The sequence below is a fragment of the Anas acuta genome, chromosome 3 (assembly GCF_963932015.1).
Source record: "Anas acuta chromosome 3, bAnaAcu1.1, whole genome shotgun sequence".
Classification (NCBI taxonomy): Eukaryota; Metazoa; Chordata; class Aves; order Anseriformes; family Anatidae; genus Anas; species Anas acuta.
This window is the reverse complement of record NC_088981.1, coordinates 40,192,539-40,211,819: the sequence shown is the minus strand read 5'-3', so window position 1 is coordinate 40,211,819 and position 19,281 is coordinate 40,192,539. Positions and strand designations below refer to the sequence as shown.

General features: G+C 37.0%; 1 long non-coding RNA gene across 1 annotated transcript; it reads left to right on the top strand.

Annotated features, from left to right (window-relative positions):
* Positions 1-2,615: 2,615 nt before the first annotated feature.
* LOC137853892 (uncharacterized) lies at positions 2,616-17,310 on the top strand. Its single transcript, XR_011094801.1, has 3 exons — positions 2,616-2,837; positions 4,109-12,858; positions 13,899-17,310. It is a non-coding gene; the product is annotated as an uncharacterized lncRNA (long non-coding RNA).
* Positions 17,311-19,281: the final 1,971 nt, after the last annotated feature.

The following is a 19,281-nucleotide window of genomic DNA, read 5'->3' as shown; positions in this document are numbered from 1 at the left end:
GTAGCTAGTGATTGTTGGAAAATTACATCCAAGAAGGGACTTGAAACTCCCATGGAAGTCTGATGAAGGCCTGGGTTTCTAAAGGATGATGACTACCGTGTAGCAGCTTTGGCATACATAACCCTTTAAGGGATTCTTTCCTGTCCTTAGCTCTCTGTCTGAAATCTGAAGAATTTTTTTCTTGGTTTGGTAAGTTGTGTCCTATACCTCTGCTGCTTTTGGTTCCTATATGTGCCTCTTGGTCTAGTTCATTATGCAGTTTATTTCTGGTAGTGTTTCTGGTAGTAAAGCCTGGGAAAAAGACATATAGCCCGAGGCAGTGAAATGCGTAATTTTCTAGCCTACTGTAAGCTCATGCTCAGGTACTCTACCTGGCCTCAGAACCTGATGGTTATGGTGGATTCCAGTAGAGGTTATGAGATGCTTTGAAAAGGGGTACAAAATGGCTACGCGACCTACTATATAGGACTTTCAACTTGTGTATGGAAAATCCTCCAACCTTCTGGTGTTAATTGCATGCAGTCTTCAAAAATTATCGATTACAGAGATCTAGTAGTAGATTAGCTTACCATTAGACTTTATGCATTTTTGTTTAGTTATTTTCATTTTTCTCAAGTATTTCTGAGGATATCTGGAGAATATCCTCCATATCTATATTTCTGAGGATATCTGGAGAATATTGGCCAAGCATCTTGGGAACTGGAGGAAACTGCTGTTTTGAATTGTGCTGCACAGTACAGAGCCCTGAGGGCAGGAGCTGGGGTATGTTTCTGAGGCTGTTAGATGTGGACACACTTGGTATTGCTTGGGTTTTGAAGACTGAAAATGTTTTAACTCGAGCACCTTTCTTATATCCCACACATATTTTCCTAGGGAAAAGAAAATAAATAAATAAAGAAGAAAGAGAAGTGGAGAATTTCCCCTTACGATAAAGGTGTTTGTGGCTGAGCACAGATGTACCAGGATGAGACAGGGTTGGGTCTCTCGTAAGCGTTGCCTATGTCTACTGATGAAAATTGCCACGTTACTGCACAGCCTCCCACCCACATCGCAGCCACCAGCAGCTACATTCAGCCTCAGTTATAACAGTCCTGAAATGTGTGTCTAAACACAGCTGTGAATAATATTTTTAGACGTGCACAGGAAGACTGACTATTTTGTGTTGTGTGACTGGAAGACTATGAAAGGATCTGGGACGCCTCAGTAAATCCATAAGGGATGCCTTCAGCACAGTGGAACATTAAAAGTTCCCAATATTTTTAAAGTTTTATAATTCAGTGACAAAAAAGTATCACTCGGACTAGGCAATCCTCATGGAAATATTTAGTCTTCTATCATGTGGGAAACAGACTGCAGCTCTTAAATTCTGTTCTGCAAATTCAGAGTCAGAGGGTAATGATTCCCCATGTGGGATAAAACTGATATATTACATACAGTTGCTGAGAGCAATGATGAGGGATTAAGAGAAGTCCTTGCAAGACTCCTGAACTCAAGCTTTTCATTATGTCAATGATATTGTTTTAACAGAGATAATTTAATAACTAAAACAATACTTTACATAATAATGGACATTGTTCACTTTTTCCATCCCTTTGGACTTCCTCTTGCATTAGATGTATTAGTATAAATTCATCCTTGTAATAATTTCACCAGTGTGACTGGAGCAATGTGAAGGACACACGTATTAGTTAAGACATTGGAACGGGTTACCCAGGGAGGTGGTAGAGTCACCGTCCCTGGGGGTGTTTAAGGAAGGGTTGGATGTGATGCCTAGGGACACAGTTTAGTGGGTGATACTGGTGGTAGGGGAATGGTTGGACCAGATGATCTTTCTAACAATTACAATTCTATGATTTTATATACCCCACAGCACAGCCAAAGCATGTTGTGATACAAAGTAGAAGATTGTGCAATCTCTGGCAGTTTTCCAATGTAATCTCATTCTGTTTCACATTGACTGCTAACAGGAATGGGGAATGAATTTATTTGTGTGATTGTCCTGCTTGTACATACATTGCAACACCACAATTTGTTAACTACACTGCAACACTCAGAATTTACCTTGGTTGTGTGCTTTAATGGATTGATGCAAAGACACCATATTTCAAGAATGTTCATGATTTCCTCTCATAGTCACAGCTTAATTAAGCTATATTAATTTTTACTAAAGCTTAAAAAAACCTCCCGAATGACATACTTATAGCATTTTTGCTTTGCATGGAGCATATTAATATTTTGTACCAGTATCCTACATTTTAGGAGCTCAAAGACCTTTAGAGGAATGGCTACTAACATATGTTTGCATATACACCCACATGGATGATGCTGTGTATGTCACATCTGGTAATCACAACTAAACTTTCCTGACCATCCAGCACAGAAGTCGAAGGGCAATGCTTATCCCCCTCCCAGTTGTACGACAGGTTATATATAGAGAGAGGTAATGATGGGATTTCCGCCTTTATTGAACTATGGTCTATGTATTTGTTACTCTCTGTCTTTCTTGTCTTTACTGGACAACAACAACAAAAACCCCACATTTTTACACCTTTCTTTTTTTTTTTTTCTTAGAAGAATAAAAGGCATCACTATTAGGTAACCTTGATTTAGATATTCTTAAAATATGCCCTAAGTAACATTTTTTTACCTTTTTTTTTTTTGTTTGTTTGTTTGTTTTCAGATTACTGGTAAACCAATAAGCATAAAATAATCTTCACGTTAAACATAAAGATGGAAAGAGATCCTTTATGATTTCCATAAACATGAAGAGGCAGTTGCATCTCTTGCCTCCTTCCTAGAACCTGGCTTTGCTGCTCTGTAGTTCCAGGGGTTGAAAGGTAAAAGTATTTTTTCCATGCCTGGGAGCAAAGTAGCCCAATTTTAGTCATAAATCCTCACTGTATGCAACATGAACTTGTGTTTTATAGACACCTGAAACACAGACTCTGGGAAGGAAGGAATAGCTAAATGACACAGAAAATCTGCACTTTACCCAAGGTGGTGGGGAAAAGGCATGTTCTGTTTCTGTTACAAGGGACCGCGGGAGAAGTGTTTAGGGATGTCAAGTCCCAGGCAGTGACTGTCAGAGGTGAGAGGTGTAAATTAGGCAGCCCTGCCTTGGAACGAGCCCCATCTCTCTCAGAGTAGATATGCATCTCTCTGTGCATATCTACTGATATGCACAGAATAAGTCATTACCCAGCATTGTTGTTCGACTGGCACAAAAAAACTATGGGCTGGAATTTTTTTTTTTTCATTCTCTCTAGCTAGGAAACTGTATTTTGAGTATAAAGAAATTTTAAAACTACTTTTTTTAAAAATTATTTTTTCCCCTTGAGGGCAACCAGTCAAGAAATAAGATTTAAATATAATGTGTTGTTGTTGTTGTTGATTTTATTCAAAGAATATCTAGTATACCCAAAAGTCATATCCACTTGAGGGAATATCCGTATATCATTACCTAGAAGCATTAATCTCCTAAGGTTTGATTTGGTCACTGAAATACTTTAAACTAAATTCTATTTTCATTTTTTCATTTGTTGTACTTTTTTTTTTTTTTTTTTTTGCCAGAACCAGAATGTGTAATGTGTCAATATAGTGCAGATGAAGATGATCTCTCTCTTTAGAAATAAGACTCTAAAGACATTTCATAAGAAGCTCTCTGCATAGATTCCTTTTATTAATGATTAAAAAGATTAATGTTTAAAAAGAGCATTTGGATATGATGATGATTATTCCAACAGAAAAGGAACATCTACATGTCTATCCATTTTCATTTTTAAAAATACAGTGCATTTTGCTGCAATGATAGTGATAGTAGTACTAGGTATTTTTAAGTGTCAGAACTGTGGACATAAGTCCCATGAACAGTTTTACTGTTTTTCACAGATAAAACAGAGATACATATGGAGATATAATTCAGTGATAGACTGGGGGAATTATGAATATTATTGAGAATTATCCTGTAATGTTGCCACTGTGGTGCCAATAAGGGACATTTCCAAGTTTGCAAACTATGAGTGGCTGGGGAGATACTTTTAACTGTATGCTGACATTTAGCACATTAGAGACTGTGATTTTTTGACCTTTTTTTCTCTCTCCCCTGCAGTGCTGAGACATGAGTATTGGAATGTATGGAAATCTAAGACCAGGACATCTGAACTTAACCATAAGATGAGTTCTTATTCCAACATACCACAGCAATTACTGTGAGATAGACAGAAATGATCCTATGTGCAGACAGTCCAGGCAAGACCTCAGAAGATCAGTGGCAGAAGGTGCTCAGGCAGAATAAGCAACTCCAGGGTGCTTTCTTCTTTGTACACATCTTGAAAACTTGGCTGGCATTTCCAAGGACAAGGGCAATGTTCCTTGTACTGTGGCAAGGACAAGATGCACTGTTTTCAAAGGGCTAAGCTAGCCCTGAACAATGTGGACTAGAAGTTTTTCCTTCCCTGCTAACTATGGAGTTCTCAGTCACAAACAAAAATTACTTGAGTCATACAGAAAATGAAAATATATTTATTTAATCCTGAAAGTAACATCTGAAACTTCTCTTTTTATTTTTCAGGGTGAGAAGAGTTAAGGTCTCGATTTTCCAGGGAACTCAGTTTGGCTATCAAAATTTTATTCTTGTTCTTTCACCTGCACACAATTATGGCTAGAAATGTGTATTACTTTTTCCCTGGTTGAAGGCAAAGCATGCATTTGTTGGCACAACCAGAAAATTATCTATCCAAGTAATATAAAACAATTGTAAAGATATTTGAAGCCCACTTTATTCACAATTACAGTAAAACTAAGGGAACGTGAGGAATGAGGTATGGCTTCATCTTTGTACAAAGTAGAGACTTCTAGAAAACACACTTAAGTACGTTCCTCCTCTTGCTGGAAGGTTTCTGAGGCAGAAAAAAAGTCTCCTGAGTCTTTTCTGTGGCAGAAAGGTTGCCACTGTGTAAAAGCTGCAATAAGGATTGTCAGATATAACAACTTTATGAACTCTGTATGTTATTTAGGAAGTGAAAGGAAGATTTTCTTGAATGCATTTGATCTAACAGGTAAAGGCCAAGGAAGAAGCAGTGCAAAAACATCACAACTTCTCAGAAGAAAAATTGGCAAGACAGAGACACAAAGGCACTGATGTCCAGGTTTTCTGCCACGGGTGGTTGCAACCCAGGTTGAAGGTGAAAGACATATGCAAAATCAGCCCAGAGGACTGGGTAGGGCTGAGAGCCCAGCTCATCTTGATCAAAGAGATCAGGTGGGTCAGAAGCACAGTTTAATAGAGACTTCAGAGGCTGTGTGAATTAGGAGATAAATCCAAGAACCCCAACTTCAGTAGTTTATGTAAAAACAGACTGAGATTACAAACAGCTCTTGTAGATTATGTTTATAACAGGGTGAAAAAAAAAAAAAAAAGACAAGGTTTTCAGAAAAGCAGTTTATTTTCTGTTATTTTCTGCCTCTCAATGCTGATACATAGTTTTAGCCACTGTGTGGGTGGTTAAGAAAATATCACAGTCAGTAAATGAACACACTTTTTTTTTTTTTTTAAGCAAACTTTTTCTTATTAAAACAGTGAGGTCCAAAATGCTGCATGCTCCTACTGACATCAGTACAAACCTGCCAAAGCTGTTATGCTCCAGCAGGATTAAATCCTGCTGGCCATGTCTCCAGTTATTTTTTTAATTTGTAAATTAAGTGTGAATCCACTGTGGTCAGTGCAGGTATTAATCATCATGTCGGTGTAACAGTAAACAGCGTTTGACCCTTTATTGCACTCGTTCACCTTATTGCACATGTTCCTACCCTATGATGAATGTACTGTGCCAAAATCTGTGTGGAAATGCTGATCGTGCACCACAGGACTTTGGGAACAGTTGTTCATCCCCAGACCTGCTTTAGGAAACTGTTCAGTGGTTTGTGCTCTGTGACTGTGAGGTGTAACATGTCTGTAACATCACATGTTTCATCAGGATCAAAATGTGTTTGCTGAAGCACTTTGCCACCACCTGAGACCTTTCTCCCTCTCCCACAGCTTTACCTTGTCAGATTTGGTAATGCCAGCTCCTGAGGAGCTGTGGTTCAGCTCAGAACATTGAGCAGCATCTCCAGAGGACATATTAAGGAAAAGACAGCTCTGAGGTGGTAGCAGACATGGAAAAAATTATGCACCAGATACTTGGAAATGAGCCTTAATGCCTGGTGGGAGGCAAGGTTTTTATGGTAGAATGGACTAACAACTACCATATTGAAGCATCTGTAGGAAAACATTAGGGATCCATGTGAAGATAGGAGGGGTTATAAGAAGAGTTCATATTACATTATATTATTTTCTTTCTCTGAAGTATAAAGCTGAGTTTCATATTGAGATACATTCAGGTAGTTGAAATCATTCTTAACAAATTGTTTCTGAGGGTAATAATACAGATTATAAAATGTGTCTAGAAGAACTTGTTCATCTTTAAAATACAATAGAGAAAAAGTCCTCACTGAAAAGTTGGTTCCTTCTGTTTGTAAACACACATGCAAAGGGAATTTGGATGTATTAAACAAGTCCCAGGTGCCAGTCTATCTAGGGAATAGCTGCTTCCCATGTGCCTTGCCTTTTTTTTTTATGATGGGTTCTGCAGGGCTGGTTAAAATAGAAGGAAAAATAAAGAGAGAATTTTAAAGACAACAGAATATTACTTTTGTAACTGAACTGAAAGTTCTGGAATGTTCAAGATGAATTTATTGTTGTCGTTATTATTAGGAAAGCAAGCAAGGTCAAGGACACAAGCCATAAACTTTACTTAGAGTGGGCCACTGCTTGTTTTTTTGTGTGCATTAGAGCAGGTGGCAGATATGCTGCGGGGAGGAAGAGTGGAGGTATATGTCTGCACAACACAAATGTAGGCAGGAACCCCCTCAGGATGTGAACTGGGAGCAAGCCAGAAACATCACGAATGCATTGATGCACTGCTCAGGCTGTATATGAAACCTCCCAGCAGGTAAAAACAACAGGCTGTGCCCATTACTGGTTCTCATTTGCCTGTAAACCTTGAAGAAGTAGCAGTGAATAAACAAGGGTGTGTATTTTATTCTGTGTTCACCAGAAATAGTGTTGCATAGATTTAGTCACAGTATAAACTGTTCTGGAGAGATTTTACTTTGTACTATCAGAGCTTTTCCTAAATTAAAAGTTCTAGAATAAAGAAAACATTTGGGAATGAGAGTTGCAATCTTGCCAGTGGCTTTATGAACATAATTTTTAATACCTTTGGATTTTAAGGCTCTTCAAATGTTTTCTTTGAAAACTTCAATTTTCTGTTCTGGGGGCCGAGTTTGAATTATAATGAATTAAATTGTGAAAGCAATAGCAAAGTAAATTGTTAAGTCTTGAGAGCAACCGTCATTCAGAACTGGCTATCAGTAAGAAACTGCTTTCAATAGGCTACAGCTTTCTAAATGTTTAACTGAAAAAGTTGACCTATATAGATAGTAATCTACAAAAATACAGTTATGTTAAAACTGCACTGTGCCTACTTGTGTCCTCACACAGGCTGACTATTTTCTGTTAGCTAAATTCCTATTTATCAGCTTAATTCACAATAAGTATAAAAATATAGAATGTACTTCAGATATAGCTAGTATAAAAATCTTAGTAAAATTTAGAGAAAAAAATTGAGTCACCAAAAGCCTGCTGAGATAAATTGGGATGAAAACAAAATTTCTTATTTCTCAGGCTTTGTTCCTGTGTCTGTCTTGGAGATCCCTGGCATGCTTTTGTTCTGAAGACTGGGATGCTACAGATTGCATAGGCAGGGCAGCACTGCAAATGATTTTGATTTATGATTTTTTTTTCCTCCTGCTTGAGTTAGTAAAGGAATTTTTCTTATGCTGAAGGGAGGTTACCCAACGGTTTTATGGTGTAATAAGTCTGAGATGGAGAAACTGTGCATCAGCTGTCCCAAGCATTTACTTCTCCCAGAAATTTGAAAGGTTTAAAGGTTTAAAGTAATAAAGTCACTATTTAATCAGGACAGACAAGACTCTGTGATGTAGTTTGACCAGGGAGCTGCACAGGAGAAGCAAGCATCAATACTAGATGTAGCTTCTATGAGAGATGGTAGCAGCTTTGCAGAATAACTGTCTTCATTTTTAAGGCCAATCAAATTACAGATTTTTTCTTTTTTCCATTTTTTACAATAATATTCTGTCAGTTCCCAGAAGGCAGCATTAAGGAAAAGATAAGACTTAATTTCAGATGTTATTGGGTTACTCAATGACATCTGAAGAAAACAGGGCTTACAAGCAATCTGTGGTTTTAAATTAGGTTTGCCAAAAGCTACATAAAACAATCAGATATGCACAATCAAAGCTGTTGACAGCCATTTGCAAGCTGGATTATAAGGAGATAAAGCTCAATGAACATTACTGCCAACAAATAATCTGATTTGTTTCTGCCATGAGTATAGAGTACTCGAAATAACTGGCAGCACATTTTTTGTAACAGTGTTGATTTAAAAAAAAACAAACAAAAAACTCAACAAATAGCCATACCCTTCCTGTTACTTGAAGCCAGAAAAGACCGCTTATATCACCTACAATTTTTCAAATACTGACACAGGTCTTTTCATGCCAACAATTTTATTTGTGTTCATAATTTTGAGGTATAACAGCACTCCAGTTGTTATCAGACTCTAAATAAAACCAGAAAACTATCTGTTTTAAAAATTCTTGCTCAGCTCTTTAGTTAGCTTGTCCAATTATTGTCCTCCTTCAATGGAGAAGAATTAGGAATCCATTTTACTGGAAATTCTAATGCATTTTTTAAAGATTTCCTTTGTTTTGCCATGATGCCTTTCTCTTTGAATCCTTATGTTTGTCTAGGTGGCAAAATGCAGTGTTAGTTCAACCAGCTCATGTGTCATACAGTCTCCAACCTTTTTGCTGACCTTCTCTGCACAGCTAATATTTTGGATCAGGCAGAACCCTTGGCAGCTATAATATCTCCTAAGAGCTCAGCCAGCTCAGGCATCTCTGCAGAGGGCTGCTTTGTGATTTTGGTTTTGCAGTGAGAACAGCATTTCCTACTCATCATTCTCTTTTAATCTCTAGATGACAACTGTGTTAGGCCTGATGGACTGGTACATTTGAGGTGGTTGAATATTATTTTATGATTATTTGTTATTTTGAACCTCAAGAGAACTGGGGCCTACAAACAGTTATGGTCAAAAGCTATGCCTGAGGATGAAAAAAACTCAGAATATATTAAAGATTCCAGAATTGTATATGTTATTGTATATGTTACAAAATTGCTATATCTGACTAAATTGTCATTCTTGGATTTATGCTGCAAAGGAGAGGACAAATTTATGACAAATTTGTCATAAATTATCCTTATTAAAATGTAATATTTTAATGAGGAAACTTGGCAGATGTGTTTCATATGCCAATGTCACTTCCAGGTTCATGTGCAGTCACTGTTTCCTACAACTCCATTTTGTCATTCACTGTTTAGGATCTGATTTTCAATTTCCATTGTTTTCAACTGAAATTAGCTAAATATGCCAGAGAAACAAATCTTAAAACTAAATCCAGAATTATTACTAATAGGATATTTATAAAAGAAGCTAATTTCTGTCACTCACAACCCTCTAAATGTTAGCTAAAACAGGGGTGGGTCTTTTGCTACAATAAAGGAGCCAGTCAGGAGAAAATGGTATGTTTGTCAGGTGAATGCATTCTGTACTGAGTGCAAAGAGCTCTCTTCATCCTTAATAATAATAATAAGAAGAAGAAGATGTTGCTAATTTGCCAAGGTAAATGTTATTCTACAGCAAAATTGTCTATTAAATGTGTTTTAAATGTATATTTAAATAGTATTTTCATTCCCTAGATGTGCTCAAATATTTGCAGACTACACTGGATTCAGTCCAAATGTCCTTTCCTACAAACCAGTGTATGAGTTTACACCCAGAGATTGTTTTTGATGGCGGTATTTGTTCATTCTTCTTCCTTGCAAATAGAATCATCTTCCACACTGCTATTTTGGATGTAAATATTGCTGTTAACCTTGTCTTATCATGGTAACATTCTGTATGGGGTCAGTGAGAAAATAATCCCCCCAAACATATGATGACTGAAGGTATTTGCTTACACTGCTTCTTGTGGTTTCTCTGTTTGTAGCTCTTGTGCTGTCCTTGCATGAAGTCTTTGTCCTCAGAACCATGGGAAATGTTAGCCTAGATCTTGAACAAAATTAATAATTTTATAAATATTATAATTATACAATGAGACATATTGTTACTCCATGTGTGAGAGATCATCACAGCAGCTCAGAACCTTGTCTATCTATGATCAAGGATTCTTTGTTGTTCATAAAACTGTATTTTTGCTTGATTTGACAAGGCTATATGGCGTTAAGTAGGAGAGTTCAACTGGATCCCTTGGAAGAGATACAACATCCATTGGATCTCATTCTTGAGCAAACCAGGTGTCAAGTGCATAAGAATACCTGATATCTGTCCATTAATCATTTTTCAGTCCCTTTAGTCCAATTAAGTAATGTTTAGTAGGAAGAAAATGAAGAATTAGAAACAGCAAAGGTAAAAAACTTTTCATTCCTTTCAGGTGCAGTTATTTGAAGTCAGTTTGAACGGTTTCAGAATTTGGACCTTCTCATATATTTTGCAAGTGATCAGTTTAAAACCCTGCCTGCCGACGGTCCCACTGGGGCAGAACACAAAGTGTGACAGACACATTTACATGTTATTAGAGATGATGAATTATAAATCACCACAAAGCATCACTGTCATAAGAGGAAGTGGTCACGTTTCAATTGTCTTAGTGCTGCAGTAAACATATGACAAGGCATTGTGATCAGGTTGCGATTTATTGGGGTAAAATCTAGTTTTCACTCTGAGTAATCTTGCAAGAGCAAAACGTGACTTTTTACTGAAGAAAGGTGAAATTCATGGTGTTTTAAAATTACATTACTGAAATGTAAGTACACCCACCAGAACCAAAAACGTTGACTATGGTGGTTTTAGAGTACCTAGCACAACAAAATATATTTTTATTTGTAGGAGCTACAGTAGCAAACATCATTTATATAAACAAAGGCAATATAGTCCCACAACATCTGATGTCTTTACTTGAGCTAAAAATTCTCTGTATAAAGCAGCATTTTTGTCTTTGTTACCCTCGGAACTCAGGCCAGGCTTAGTAACTCCATGGTCACTCTAACTCAGTGGAGGCTGAATTCATGACAAAGCTTTACCCAGCTGCATGCTGTGGAGGCTGGTAGCTGGTGGCTTCCTAGCTAAACTTCTGCCTGAGTGGGTTTAAATCCCCAGTTCCTGTCAGACTAAAATAGCTGCTAGGCAGTTTGTATTTCTGAGCTAATGCTCATTGAAATCCATTTGTGTGATTCCCCTTTGTGCGGACTGACTTCCTAATAGTTCAGAGGGAGTAAACACAGACTGAAAACTACAGGGCATGTGGAGAGCAAGGGCTGGATTTCAGTTCCTTTTCCAGTGAAGGTTTAAAAAAATTTCTAAATGATACTGGAGTAAAAAAAAAATAAAAAAAAATAGAGCAGTAAAAGGGAAATGGGTTCCTGACCAAAGGAAAATTTCCTCACCTTTTAACCATGCTCAAGACCATTCTCTGTCCAAAGACATACTTAAATACTCTGTGTGAAGCTGAACCACCTCCAAAAAAGAGACCAATAAATGTAGTAAACAGCTTACAGGTGTGGCTCAGCACAGACGTGATGGAGCTAATATCTGAGGCGCAAAATCAAGAGAGAGAAAAAGGAGATGGCAAGGATGAATGACAGAAACGGAGGTGCGAGGAAGTGGAGGAGTTGTTGGCATGGAAGCCAGTTCATAAAAGCAGAACACCGTGTTCATTTTCCTTGTAAGGTCCAACCCAGCAGATGTACATTGAGTCCATCAGATCAGGCCTCACAGATGAGCCAGAGCAATAATGAGTTCCCAGAAGGGCTTAAGGAGCTACAAGTTTTGTAGCTCTGGCTTGTCATATTGTAGGCACTCCATACATCCCCAGAAGCAAACCCTACCCCCTCTCGCCTTCCAGGGCATCACAGTCCAAGTGCCACAGACCTCTGGGAACAGTTATGGGTCTTGAGGAATGAAATTGCTCAAATTCCTGCCTTAAATTCCTACCTTGGCAGTTAGCCTGATTGTAGATTTGGCAGGCAAATAGTCCTGTTCATGTTCCCACTCTTTTGAACTATTAATGCAGATTGTAAAGATTTTCTTTTTTCTATCTTGCTTTGAGATGCCAAAGTTCGGTTGTAAAATGAAAGAACCCAGAAGAGAAAAAGACATTGCTCTGTTGTCAAGCATAACCTCACCTCTCAAGCATTTGGGAGCCCGAAGGGCTTGGAGTTAAAATGAAGAAGGGCGTTTAACATTCACGGAAACATATATTTCCTCCCTCATTCTTTTATTTACTTTGGTAAGAAGTATACAGAAACAAGACAAATATGTTGAAACTATTCATGTGGAACTGATTTCTGCAGGAAAAGCTGTGAGATAACTGCAGGAACCCAAGTAAAGATCAGATTCTGCCTCTCTGATGTGCTGATGGGAGTCTGTGTGACAGGTGATGAAATGCAATGGGACACACAGAATTCAGCTGCCGAAAAGTCCACAGTCTGGTTACACAGGGCAGAACAAACACCAGCTAGGACAGAAATCTGAACCCTCATCCAATGAATAACAAAAACAGAGGGAAGATGAGGTGGAACTACCACGGAAAGCACAGGTGAAAAATCATGACCTATGTTTCGTGGCAAGCAGATGCCAACCTCTCCACTGCAAGACGGAAGCCATCAGCTTCTGGGTAAGGAGACTGCTCATATTTAAGCACTTTTACTGTGTTTTTATGCTATGACCATCACCACAGAGAAATTCAGAGAGATTACTGTTTGGTCAGTGCTCAAGGAGTACAGGAAAATTATGGGGCCCATGCATTCAATATGCCAAGCACTGAAGCTTTGGAAAGGTTTGCTTCCAGACATGAGATGCTGCTGTGAAAAGCACATAGCAATGTAGTCCATGATTTATGAGGCTGATCTCTAAGAGTGAGATCTTCCAAAATAAATTGTTAGCAGAGAGTTCTGTGCAATCCTGTAATATTTCGCTCTTAAGTAGTCTTACTTTTTTCATCAGCTGTGATATAATTTGCATTTTGATTAAACTAGCCAAATATTTAGCTGAACAAAAGACACTCTTTGTAAATGCAATTATGTTTTTGGTCTAGATGACCTTTTCCTGAATTAAAAATAAATAAATAAAATCCTGGTTGCCTTTTCTATTAAAATTGTTGATTACTGTAGATGGATAAACTAATAAAGAAGAGATAACTGAATTAATCATGCTTAGTATAATAGCATATTGCTAGGAGTTTATAGAATAATCTAAGAACTTTCTTTCATGTTATAGGCTAATATAAATAGTCCTTCAAATGGACTATGTCCATTTTTTCCCAGCGTTACTCTGTTAATTAACAGTGCACAAATAACAACTGCTGGCATATAGCAGACAGAGGGTAACTCAGGATAAAAGGACCACACAGGTCCATGTTTTCACTACCTGTTTTTAACAGAAATAGGGAATCTGTTTTGTTTTTAAAATACAGATTTTAATTGCCACACAAAATAGAAGTCTGGTAGTGATTTGGGATGGATTTGCAGGTATTCAAGCCATGCTGCCGATGAATCAGTTTTGAGCTGCTCCTTAACTCCGTATTGTTTTGTTTATTACTGTCTGTTAGGTGTGTTTCCCAAGATCTAAGATAATGCAGCAGTTGACTGACACACTTTCTCATGCTTATATTTTAATAGAAAGGAAATCAATTCTATTCTTCCTTTTCTTTTGTAGACCTTACCATTGCACAATGCGTGATTGTATCAACAGCTGGGACACGTGCCGGGGATGAACGAAGCAAGTTGGAGCCAGATGATAACGTGTTTCCACTCTCAGGGAGTGTGTGATTCTTCTTGAGGAAGAGCCTGTCTGAAACCCCTGGATTCCATGGTAGCTCAGCCTATGACACACTCAAGTATATAGCTGCAGCCCTTAAAATGTAATGAGTCCCTACTGTACAGTGAAACAATTCCAGACATACATATGCAACATGGGAAGAACCAGGTGCCAAAAAATTCTCTTCTGTCTGGCCATAAACTTCAAAAATATTCTCTCTAAAAGGTAAAAATCTGATGAACTCTATAACAAAAACTTTGTTTATATATGTTCACATCTACCATATTTAACTTCAGAATGTAACTACCTTCAGACAAAAGTTGTGGGGTTTTGGGTTTGGTATTGTGTTTGTTTGTTTTAATAATAGAAAAGGACATAAATCCTCCAAGAGGCCGTTGGAAAAAAGCATATAGTTTTTATGCCTATGAATGTATGAACACGTATGTAAATCCAGAGTTATACTGGACTTTTAATAACATCTGGTTCAGCCGATGGTGACTAGCAGAAAAGAGCTATCCAGCTTCACTGACAGCTCCCAGGTTCACTTGTGGAGTAGAGTATAGAAAGGTTGAGAAGATACAACCTACCAAGCAGAGACTGAGAGGTGACATGTCTGGACAAAGATGACAGAAGTGCAAAAAAACAAGTAACATTCAAAGCATAGTTTGGGTGGTGTAAACATCTTGCATGTCATTTTCATCAGCTTTAGATACATTTTACACACTGTATTTGAAATTAAAAACAAACAATCAAACAAAATGAACAAAATAAAACAAAACAACAACAACAAAACACGTTTTCTCTCAAAAGCTCTCTCTCCAGCAATGTATGATACTTTCTGGCTGTAAGAAATAACAGAGCTCACATTAGAAAACCCAAATGGTTCTAAAGGTTCTAAATGGTTCTGACTGCCAGACATTTTTATTATTATTTTTTTTTTAAGTAGCTAATCTCAAGCTTAAAATTGCCCACAGTCTCCTGAACTGTCTACAAGACTGATAGATAAGTAGAAGAAAGGATGGTCTCTAGAGAGCTAATCTTGCAGCTAGTAATCTTTTGGGTTTTCATCCAAATAGAATTGGAGACCAGGTTTTATATGAAGAACGATTAAATTGCCTATGTAAAGCTCAGATTAGGAATAATAAATATATAAATAATATATAAATATATAAATATATAAATAGACATGGGGAAAACAGGAAAGAAAAAGAAAAAAAGAAAGAGGAGGAAAAAATATTTTAGTGGGAAACAAATTCACAAATCTACTGTTTCATTAAAATCTATACATTAGAGTGGAAGAAATTGTTTTATTTTGTTTTGTTTTTACTGCATGCAATTTCCATGGACATACTGTAAATTACAGCAAATTGATTTCATACAGAAAATCTGATGCATCTGATGTATAGATTGTACTTAAACCAGTAAATCCACACGTATTTTTGGTTTGTGCATTAACTTGCATCTCCATATTTTTGTGTTCACCCCCAATAGCTAAACTGTATAAAAATATCCGTATACTCTTTAGAAATACCATGTAAACGTGAGAAATGCTATATGTGAGTCACAAAAGAAGAAAAATTAGTTTTTAAATCTTAAGTAAACCTAGATTAAGATTCTAATGACTCAGTGGCAAACTATGAGAATATTTTGGTTGAAGAGGAAAAGAAAATTCCCAAGAGTAACATTGATTTTGTGTATGCTGGAGAAGTTAGAGGGGGAAGCATGGCAAAGACTTGAGAAAGGCAAAGCTGGCAGCAATATTAAATCACAGGCTGAAGTAGTTCATTTTTGTATGAAACAGTAGCTCATATTGTGGATTTATAAAATATATGTATTTTTCAGAAGAAGCAAAGTGAAAATGAGGTTGCAAAGTGTTAATGAGGTCAGATCTTCCTAAAGTCAGCCAGGCTTTGGTAGTCTAAGAAGAGAGGAAAAAAAATACAAATATTAGCTGCCAAGTTGTTAAACGACTATGATTTTGGCATAGTCTGTCTGATCATATGATGCACATTCTACTAGCGAAATCAGAGTTGTGTAAATTCTTGCAAAGTATTTTTAGAAAACTATGAAGAATTGTCTGAGAGCAAATCAGAAGACAGAATTGCCCTACAGATATTTTAATTTCATTGTGAGATACCTGAGAAAACTTGTAGGAAAAATAACAGTCTCTAAAAAGGCTACAATAAATCACTGCGTATAAATTTTCCATTCTTTGTATTGTTCCTGCCTAGGTTTGTCATTTAATTTCTACAAGTACTGTGAGAAACCACTTTGCCTGGAAGATTTTCAGGGCTTCTATTGCTTTTTGGAAACTTAAAATCCCTATGTGACTCCGTAGCCCAAACTCTAGTTCTGCTCTTAAAGCTGAAAGTTTGATGAACTCTCACTGTTCTGTTCTTGTGCTGTGGTAGTGTTTTGCTGTTGTCATGATTATTTCAAGCCTAAAGGAGGCATCCTGATTATCAGGTCCACATGTAAGATCTTGGCAGGAGAGCAGGTTGCTGCTCTGTTGCTGGAGACCATCCCGTCTCTATTCTCAAAGGGTTTTTGCACATCTCCCAGACTACACATGGGTATCACTGCTGGATGAATAAGGCAAAAGTTAATCCAGATGAAGATGACAGCTTTGAAATAGCTTGTGATAGCTTGAAACAGTTGGTGTTCAATGCTTCAATGTGTTTGTTTTTCTTTTATCCCCATGATACATTGTTATTAGAGGGAATTTTGTGAGATGATGCATTTTTCCTAAGTGGTAATGAGATACATCCCGATTTCAGCTGAAGGTCTGTAATGCCTTTTTATGAAATAATCAGCACTTTTACACTATTAACACCTAAGATAGTCCTACATGATATTGTTTCTGGTGATAAAATAACCTCAAAAGAGGTTTGTTTGTTTCCTTTTTTTTTTTTTTTTTTTTTTTTTAATCTGACATGTTAATGTTTAATATTCACTTAGGTCTTTAGGAGTCAAAAGTACTCAACAGTCTGAAATCTGACCTCTTGCAGTATAAAGAATGGAAAAAACACTAAGAGATCAGTACAGTAGGTAGAGTGTGGAACAATCATTACAACAAAGGCAGAAAGAATGGAGATAAATGCCTGTTGCAAGTCTATTTTGGGGAAAGGCCTGAATCAGAACTAAGAAGTTACAGAACAGTACATTTAAATGAATATTCATTCTCATGCTCTTTGTTATGTAATCTGTGAACAATGAATGGAATGAAATATCATATAAAACACCATTCTCTGACCATGATTAAAACTGTACTTTTACTTCCTCACACTGCATCATTAAAATCTTTACTAAAAATGGGGACATTCCAGTTTTTACAGTTTCATGTTATTGCTAATGGGGAGGATGTCCAATATTTAAAAAAAAAATTAAAAATTGCAGAAACCATCAGATGTGATTGCAATTCCAGGTACAGTTATAAAATCTCTCTATTAAAGTCAACAAAACATTTTATTCTCCTTGTATATATAAATATATATATTTGTAAATGTCTGTAGTACAATGTATGATTACAAGATCCTCGGTGAATGAGCAGCTATAAATTTCTCTATTTCTGTAATCTACAAAATGTTTCCTTTAAAAAACTACAAAAAAAAATATTAGAAAATAAATGTAATCAAAAACAGTGATGAAAAATATGTGAACTAAATTAATTATAAAAGTATGGTGTCTCATCTAACATCAAAGTATGAATCATCTTCATTTTATAATTTTCATTTTATTCCCTAAACAAGTGTACTTGGAAAGCCCAATGCAATATCAGTTAATAGTTTTTCTCAGTGCTCCTTCTCATGATAATTTCGTTATGTCTTTTGTATTAATCAGTAAGTTAGGGAAAAGAAGTGGAGATGTCAGTAGTGATGTCAGGATGGTGAAGCTGACCTGGGTAAATGGGAATCAAAGAGAGTGCCCCTCATAAGAAAAATGGGTGCAAAGAGAAGAGGCACAGATTCAGTTCATGGGAGTGAGTTATGTTACAGAAGGGATGTGGAGAAAAGAAGGATGGGGTATAGTCCATGGTGATAGTTACAAAGGTAAGCACTGAGAAAGAAATACAGATGAACTAGATGGTAGTGTGTATTCTAGGTTGCTGGGTAATAATACTGGAGGACTGCACGTATGTAAAGCCAGAATAGCTCTCTCAAGTCACATATTTACATACTACAGTCTTGTTGTATTATTCCCAGTTACAGACTCCCTGACTTTCTTCTAGTCCCATCATACAGCAGTGCAAATTTGCTTCTCCAAGCTGCAAAAAGATGGCAAATAATGGAACAAGAAAAAACTGGCTGAGCTGAGTAGATAGAAAGTCCAATTTTTTCAGATACAGCAACCTTAAAAAATACCCATTAATATATTTTCTAATAACAGAGAGATTTGACTGAAAGAGGCATCTTTACAAGAAAAGGTTTTGGCTTATTTTACATTCAATTTATTTTTTAATCAAAGCTCTCCAGATGCTACTGTGTTCTCCTCATTCAAAACCATCAACAGCCATATGCTACAGAACCAAAAGCTTAATTGCAAAGATGTATCTGAAATCCAGCAGAGTCAGGGGAGAGGAGGTGGAATTTTGTTGATAATCAGGCAAGAGGGCACAGGCAACATGGATAAGTAGTGAAGAAATACTCTCAGCATTCTTGCTTGTTGGGCAAGTATTCATTTACTTCCAGGTCCTAGAAAAAAGGGACAGAAATTGATATCTCACATACATATATACATTCACTCCTTATTCCTTCATGTACCAACTAGCAAATGTTACAGGAGAGATTCACTTACAGAACACAGTGAAGAAAAGGAAAAAAAAAAAAAAAAAGAAAGAAAAAAAAAACATAGTAAGAATGTTTTTCAGTGATGCCTCGACCCTGGTCGGAGGGTAATCAGGAACTGGAACAGGTTCCCTGGGGAAATGGTCATGGCACCGAGCCTGCCAGAGTTCAAGAAGTGTCTGGACAACACTCTCAGATACAGAGACTGCTTTTTGGGTGGTCCTGTGTGGAGCCAGGAGATGGTCTCTATGATCCTTGTAGGTCTCTTCCAACTCAGGATGTTCTGTGATTCCATGACTCTATGACTTTTGAGATAAAATTTATAGTTATATATGACTGATTTTGACTCACGGAGAGAAAGTAGCAGGGTCTGTGCCCTGTTGCAGAGCATCATTACACTGGATCTGTGCTTTTGTCATATTTTTTACACAGTAGCATTTTTAATTGAGTTACTTAGGTTCAGTGAAATTTATGAGCTGATTTCTCAATGTCCAGCG